General features: G+C 36.3%; 1 pseudogene; it reads right to left on the minus strand.

The window, feature by feature from the left end:
* Positions 1-1,878: 1,878 nt before the first annotated feature.
* LOC145016660 (uncharacterized) lies at positions 1,879-4,306 on the minus strand (annotated as a pseudogene).
* Between the last annotated feature and the right edge of the window lie 4,598 nt (positions 4,307-8,904).

The raw sequence follows: 8,904 nt of genomic DNA on the forward strand, positions 1-8,904 counted from the left end.
GTAAACTCATGTGGAGTGGGTCATTAGGGCCGTAAACCCTCTTATGAGTTTACTCTTGAAGGGTAAACTCCATATCCAAGCCATATACGTTCGTAGATGTCACCCGGGTCACTCCAAACACTTGATTTGAAGTGTTTTCGCGTCTTGGAGTGTATAATCATATCTAATTAGTGATTTAAAGTCTAATTAGATACATTTGTATATCATTTCACATTACATAGGAACCTCTCGCGTTATCAACCCCCGAAATGATGTTTAGCACCCAAACCGACACGCTTGTCTACCGGTGAGTTCATACCCCTACCCCTATTTCAATGTTTTTCAAATGTTTTCAGGGGGAATACAAGCAAAAGTAAAAGAAAATATTGTAGTTAAACTTATTAATTTCAGTTCAAATGTTTCATAAATTTTATGTTGTTATTACTAAAACTAAATGTAGATTCCTTTATAAAGTGTTATAATCTATGTTATATTTCATAATTTACGAGTAATTCATACTAATCATCAATTTGGATTAATACGAATACGAATACGAAAGTACAACTAGGAACAGAGAAAATACAAAAGTACAACTAGGAACAGACCGAATACGAAAGTACAATGAGGAACAGAGGGAATACAAAAGTAAAACTAGGAACAGAGCGAATACGAAAGTACAACTAGGAACAGAGCGAATACGAATGTTCAACTAGGTATAATGCGAATACGAATACAAATATGAATACGAATACGAATTCAAATAGAAATAGGAATAGGAATACGAATACGATTACGAATACAGATAGGAATAGGAATACGAATACGAAAGCACGCCTCTAGATACATTCGGGTGTAAAATAACTAGGATATCAGAATACCTAGCTAATGCAACAAGTATGTTAAATAATTGTACATTACTTTTGGATTCAATAACTGAACTTTACTTTTAAGGAAAATAAGGGTTTTTCCTAGGATAATGAAATGCTTCAAATTAAACTATAGGATAACCGAATAACTAAACTTTACTTATAAGAAAATATGGGATTTTCTTGAATAACAAACATTTTCGAAAAACCAAAGGAAACTTGTACATTTTCAGAAAACAAACCTCTTATGAACTCACCAGCTTTATGCTGATTTTCAAACCGCTTTTATTCTCAGGTCATATTAGACAGGTACATCGCGATCTTTTGGAGAAGACGGAGCGTATAGAAGACTCGTCTGAACTTTTGTTCATATGATATCTATGTATAACCTTTGTAACTCTTTGTTTTCAAACAATGTAAATATTTCTACGTAATGTAATGTTTTGTGTTTACTATGCTTACTATGTACATTGGTTGCGATATTCATGACATCCTCCTCCCTGGAACGTTTCCGCCATCGGTTTCGGGGTGTGACATGGTGTTTGATAAAACGATATCTCAGTGCAATATGCTTTTTCTTTGAGTGTTGCACTGGATTGTGACATATTCTAATTGTACTTTAGGAGACACAATAGAGAGGATTCTTCTTCATACTCAGCCCGTAATCTCTTAGCTGACTTTGAATCCATATTACTTGTGAAGTACAAGATGTCGTAGCTATATACTCAACTTCGGCTATTGAAAGTGATGCACATGTTTGCTTCTTGGACTGCCAGCTAACAAGTTTACCGACAAGGAACTGACATCCACCTGTAGTGCTCTTTCGGTCTAGACCACATCCTCCAAGATTAGCATCAGAAAAAGCTTGAATGAAGAATCCAGATCTAGCAGGGTACCAGAGACCGAGAGAAGAGGTTCGCTTTAGGTAATGGAAAATATTTTTCACAGCTACCATGTGAGGTTCTCTTGGATTAGCTTGAAACCTAGCACCATAACAAACTGAAAACATTATGTCCGGTCTACTAGTTGTTAGTTACATAAGGGACCCTATCATTTGTCGATATAGTGTTATGTCAACAACAGGTTTTTTCGAAGAAGGTGTTAACTTAGTTTGAAATGCCATAGGAACCTTCAATTTCGAATCTCCCATCATACCAAATTTTGCTAGCAAGTTCTTTGTATAATCCTCCTGGTTGATAAAGATACCTTCTAGTCCCTGTCTACTATTCAAACCAAGGAAAAAGTTAATTGGACCCATTATGCTCATTTCAAATTTAGTCTCCATCAACTTCCTGAATTCAACCATTAAGTTAGGATTCGTGGAGCCGAAGATGATGTCATCGACATAAATCTGAACTATCATTAGATGTTCGCCTTCTTTCTTTCTGAAGAAGGTTGGGTCAACCGAACCTTGTTTAAATGTTGACATTTTCAGAAAGCGAGTTAAAATGTCATACCAGGCCCTTGGTGCTTTCTTTAAACCATATACAACTTTATCCAGCACATAGCAATGATCAGGAAATCTCTCATTCACGAACCCAGGAGGTTTCTCAACATACACCGTTTCTTCTAGTTCTCTATTCAGGAAAGTGCATTTCACATCCATTTGGAAGACTTCGAAGTTTTTATGAGCAACATATGCCAAAAAGATTCTAACAGATTCCAACCTTGCTACAGGAGCAAAGGTTTCCTCATAATCTATTCCTTCCTCTTGGCAATATCCTGTTACTACCAACCGAGCCTTGTTTCTAATAACATTCCCCTCTTTGTCCAATTTATTCCTGACAACCCATTTCAAGCCAACCACTGAAGCATCCTTTGGTGTGGGAATCAACCTCCAAACTCAATTGCTTTCGAACTCATGGAGCTCATCTTGCATTGATTGAACCCAATCAGAATGATCAAGTGCAACATTAACCATTTTCGGCTCGAACTTGGAGATAAACGAATTAAACATATAGAATTCAACTTTAGAAAATAATGCAGTTTGTTTCGCTTTCAACTGAGAACAAGTAAGAACTTTCTCAGATGATTCTCCAACAATTTGAGCTTTGGGATGATCCTTGGTCCATTTCACTAAAGGAGGCTAATTTGGGTCATAGACTGGATCCAACATTGCGTTTACTTCCTCTTCAAGTTCTGATTGATCACCTTCGTCAAATGCATTCTCTTTCTTCCCCTCGACTGGCAAAGTGTAGCCTTTGTGAGAATCAAAGTTTTCATCCTCAGTGGGAGTCGGATTCTCCCCCTCGATTGGACTACTATTGAGTGGGTTTGGAACTGTCTGTTCACCCTCACCTGGATCTTTATGAGTTGGGAACGGAATTGGATTCTCCCCCTCGAGAGATATTTTGGTTGTCTTTGGTGTTGATGAACTCTTCCCCTTTAACAATTAGCCACTGTTTGGAGAACCAGTGGAAGGTTGACTACCTTTCAGTTTAGGAGGTTCAGTTTCTATTTCTTTGGCAGCTTCATCTATAATCCTTTTGAGATTGTCGATTTTGTTGTCTGCCGCTTTCGCTTCTAAGTGTATAGCTTTATCTGGTTCATCAAATAACCGAATGTACTCTTCAAACAAGTTAGATATGGGAACCGATATTTGTCCTGATTCAGGAAAAATTTCCCCCAAGTCATTTCACTCCTTTGAACTTTCTTCATGTAATTATCATCAAAGGTTACATAATATGTTTCTTCAATACGTTTGGAATGTTTTTTCAACACTCTGTATACTTTTGATGTTAGTGAGTATCCTAGAAAGATTCCCTCATCAACTTTGACATCAAACTTATTTCGGTTCTCTTTAGAATTGAAAATAAAGCACCTTGAACCGAATATGTGGAAAAAATTTGACATTGGGCTTTCAATTGATTAAGATCTCATATGGAGTAATTGAGAATCTTTTGTTGAGCAAGGATCGATTCTGAGTGTAGCACGCAGTTGCAATGGCATCAGCCCAGAAGTATAACAGAAGGGAAGCGAAGCTTAGCATGGTTCTCGCTACCACACATAAAGAACAGTTTCGTCTTTCAACAATCCCATTCTATTATGGTGTATAAGGGGCTGAAAAGTTGTGAGTTGTCCCCTTGTCAGCCAGAAAATCCTCAAATTCTTTATTTTTGAATTCCAGCCCATTGTCGCTTCTGATATTCCTCACCGTCTTTCTTAGTTGTATTTCAACTTGCTTGATAAACACCTTAAACTTGGGAGTGGCATCTGATTTCTGTTTGAGAAACAAAACCCAGGTGAAGCGTGAAAAATCATCTACAATGACAAGAATAAACTTACTACCACCGAAGCTTTCGTAGCCGAAGGTCCACATAAGTCAATGTGTTGAAGTTCGATAGCTTCAACAATCTTTGTATTGATTCGTGTAGGATGGTTCTTTCTGCTCTATTTTCCCATCTCACACGCTACACACAGATGTTCCTTATCAAACTTGAGAAGAGGAAGACCTCGAACATGATCACCAAGCACCAACTTATTAATGTCTTTGAAGTTCAGGTGCGATAGGCGTTGATGCCATAACTAGCTTTCATCAGTATTCGCCTTTGATAGGAGACATATAGTTGGTTTTCCTCGAATTCGGTTGAGATTTAAAGGATACATCTCTCCCTTGCGTTCAGACTTCAACAGAACCTTTTTAGATTGCTTCTCAATTATCTCAGAGCCCTTATCATCAAATGAAACCTTCAAACCTATGCCCCCAACTAATTATGACACACTGATGAGATTATGCTGCAATCCTTCCACATACGCAACTTTTCGAATTGAGAAGTCTCTGTTGGTTATCATCCCATATCCTTTGATTGTTCCATACGAGTTATTGCCATACTTCACGGATCCACCATCATTAAGGGACCTAAACTCCCTCAGCTCTTCCTTCCTTCCTTCCTGTCATGTGACATGATCATCCACTGTCTATATACCATTCATCATCAAACTGCTCTTCACGTATCACCTATAAATTTAAGCAAATTTAGGAACCCAAAGTTTCTTGGGTCCTTGTGAGTTTTTCATAGAAAAATGAATTGTAGTATAAATATCAACCAAATATGTTCATTTTACTAGAGTGGATTGATCTTTTCTTTTGATGGTATATACCTTGATTTTCGTTTTATCTTGTTTAAAATTTGGTGTATTAGTTGGTGTGTTGTTAAATGGTTTTAGTGTTTTCTTTTTAATCCTAGGGTTAGCTGAGTTTTTCGTATTATGAATCTCAGAATTGAGCTTTCCCTTTCCTTTCATATTCTTTACTAAATTTGATTTGCTGGAAGGACCGAAACTTGACTTTTGGTTCTGATAGCTGGTTTGGGGACCGAAACTTGACTTTCGGTTCTGAGAGCTGGTTTGGGAACCGAAACTTGACTTTTGGTTCTGAGAGCTGGTTTGGGGACCGAAACTTGACTTTCAGTTCTGAGAGCTGGTTTGGGGACCGAAACTTGACTTTCAGTTCTGAGATTTGGAATAATAGGAATTTGGGCTGAAATTTTCTTTTCCTTTATCACTTGATTCTTCCTTTGGAGGAAGATAGTTGGGATTTTGAGATTGCTAATGACTTTTTTGTTGGGTTTTGAGCAATCTAACACTTCCTAAGTTTGCATGCAACTCTAATAAACCTTGGATCTATGTTTGTCTAAATACATGCAAAATAATAATTTTTCCAAGGTTTATAACCTATCTAACATGGCATGGGGAACATTTCAACATGAAGAGTTAGAAGAGATTACATACCTTTTTGATGAGTTTGGTTCTTGAGGAGTTTGAGGGCCAAGCACCAATAGTGCGAATGCCTCAAATGGAATCACAAAACACCACAAACTCTTGGAAAACTTTGAGAGAGTGTATACACTTGTATATTTCGACCACACACTAGTTCACTAGTTACGCTTAAGCTCCATTTCATGCTCCATAAGCATGCTTATATACTGTGCATGGTTAGGGTGAAACCCTAATAACCCATGACCTTTCCTTTTCCAAGGATCCATGGGTTAAAAGCTCCATGGATCATCCATGGACTTCCATATTAGCTTAGCCCATTAACAAATGAGTATTAGCCCACACTATATAAAATATAATAGCCTACAATTAATTACTCTTCCTTTTAATCTCTAAATTAATTCATAATTAATTTAAGACTAAGACTAATTAAATAACATAACCTCATATTAATATATTATAACTTATAATATACTAATAAACATATGTGTATAACTCTCATAAAATTATCCATAAATAGTTTGGATGAGATGCAACCCAAATGGACCATGTCGGGTCGGGTCAAGTATATACCAAATAAGTTATGGACTTAGACACTTTATCCAACAGACTCCCACTTGGATAAGTCTAATAACTATATTTGCGTATGTTACTTCAGGAACCAACCAGCAATCGTAGCTCTCGAAAACTCCGTTGAACTATGAAGACTCTGTTGAACTATGAAGCGCCATTTTAGATAAGTGATCATATAATCCTCTGTTCTCATGATATCAGCCGGACAAATACATGGAACAACGTCGTACTTATTATCCAACAGTTTGTTTCCTGATTTTCCAATTTGTTTGACAAATAACTTAATTGAACACATCAATTTAGTTCTGACCGGCCAGTACATAGGTCACAACAAAATCATCGAGGGGCCCAGATATCGCTTCTATTTCTAGAAGGAACAGATAAACTTCGACTCATATGCTTGTTCTACTACTTGTTGAATTGTACACAAAGGCACGTTTTATAACATCAAGTTACTGACGCGTTTACGTGCAATCAATGCACAACCAACTCATAGGTAACAACTCATATCTCTAGGTTTTGAAGATTTATATGATATTACCGTCTCACGATCACTCGAGATAAATTCCATGAAGTGATACAAGTGAGCGTGGGTTTATTCCAATAGTCATAACTTATGAGCACTCATGAGTGTTGTAGCAACCATTGCTATGACTAAACCCATTTAGCCATCTACAAACCCGATTCATGACAGTCTTGATTCATACCTACTTCCAACATATGAATGACTGTGGGGTGTTTAAATAACTTAGTCATTCGGAAAGAATAACCTAGCTATTTTGGAAGTCAAAACATGCAAAGTGAAACACAATAATAATCGAATTCAATATGGTCTCAGAACCCTTTTGAATATAAATAAAACCACCTTTTATTTATCACCATATTGATTACACATTATTCAATGTTTCAAATAATCAACTTAAGACTTGAATAAAAACAACAGTCGTCCCATGCTCCTAGCATGTACACTTTGTTTTCTAAACAATAGTTATGTCATACCCCAAGTATGCACACTATGTTTGTCTATGATCCTTACATTGTGATGTAGATCAATTGAACATGATTCCAATGATACTCATTTCACAATCCCAAATCCTTATTGTAAATGTGAGAATCCCCGATTTCTATCATTTACCAAAAAATCTGTTAGATTTTAAACTTTTATGCAATGTTCCTCTTGTAATGATTATTCACAAAGTCATCAAAACCTTGTCACCAGTCATTACAGAGTATTCCAAAGAAGATCAACTCTATGGAAATGAAGTCTCATATTCAAAGTACATTGCTTTGAACATCCTTCTTGCATTAAGTTTTTCTAATGTTACATAGATTGAATAACTTCCTCCTATGGAGACATTTCCATAGTCCCATTTTGACTATCACTTCCGAACAAGAATTACTTCTTTTCAGAACATGTCAATACGGTCCTTTCCGACAACTTACATCATACTTCCAACTTTCCCTTAGCGACCAATCTTTGGCGAACCTTAGATTGTCCTCGACAATTGCTTAATCACTTTAGTCATATCCAGTTCTAGACTTTTCCCTTCTAAATGCCCTGAGCATTTGGAAAATTTACAAAGGATGAATATTACAACACATGAAATCGATCCTATATCCGAAGCATATGGGACACGATTCATGATGTCTCACATAAAGACATGATACTAGACCAGTCTTTTGCTACAATATTTTTATTTGCCATGTTCTCAAAATTTAACTATGAAGAGGGATGCCGTAGTCATAATTAAATTTTGAGAACGCAATATATATAGAATTTCCTCAAGTTTGAACCATTCGAACACAAAATTCATATATATTCTTGACTAAAAAATGATTAAAATCTCAATCTAAGCTTCTAGAATTGAAATGAAGTATAGTTTCCTCTCCCTTAATTATAGCAAAACAATTTTTTTTTTCAACCCTTGCAACTTCACGAATTGAAAATTTTGTTTTTCTATAATTAAGATTGCTGACTTGCAATACTTAACGTAATAATCATGCTCCCACTAACATGATGATTATCAGCATAAGATTTATGCTCCCACTAGCTCTGACATATTTCCAGAAATCTGCTGGACTTCTGAAATTTAGATTCATACACCGTTTCTTAGATAGCTCACATGTGTGTCTAAACAATTTTCAGAACTATGAAAAGGGATGCCGTAATCATAGTCTCAATTCCTTAGGCATTTTCCATTTCTCACAAGTCCGTGTTAGTGTGCCGGTTAACCACATGCGCTCCACTAACGACTTTTGAAAATGCAAATAACACAATTGATATCTACGTAAAATCTACTTAGTGAAAGCATTTCCTCACCATCATTTTCATGAATCGGAGAGAAACCTTATGACACTTAGATTTTATAGTGTATAAGTTCCTATCCATGTGAATTTGTCAAAAACCATAATCACAAGATAAGGTTAGTGACGAATTCAGCCTTATATTGATTAAACTTGTTCAATCTTAGTTTCTTGTCACCTTGGTAGCACAAGGCCCACCAATGCTTCCAAGTTGAACTCTGATAACTCACATGCAAATTCAACTTATTTGAAGTAGGTGCAGAAATAAGAATTATGTCAACACGATAGGTTGCAAACCTTAAGTTGTGTACTAGTGATAAATTACAGGTTTTACTCTTGATTAAATCTTGAAACTCTTTCGGGATCTTTAAGGCTCCCACTGTCCCCTGGACATATAAGTTTCCCAGTCAAGAACCATTCCTTGACAAAACAAATATTCAAGGGATAGTGCAGATTCTTATCAAGA

The sequence above is a fragment of the Lactuca saligna genome, chromosome 9, assembly GCF_052625555.1.
Source record: "Lactuca saligna cultivar CGN05327 chromosome 9, ASM5262555v1, whole genome shotgun sequence".
Lineage (NCBI taxonomy): Eukaryota > Viridiplantae > Streptophyta > Magnoliopsida > Asterales > Asteraceae > Lactuca > Lactuca saligna.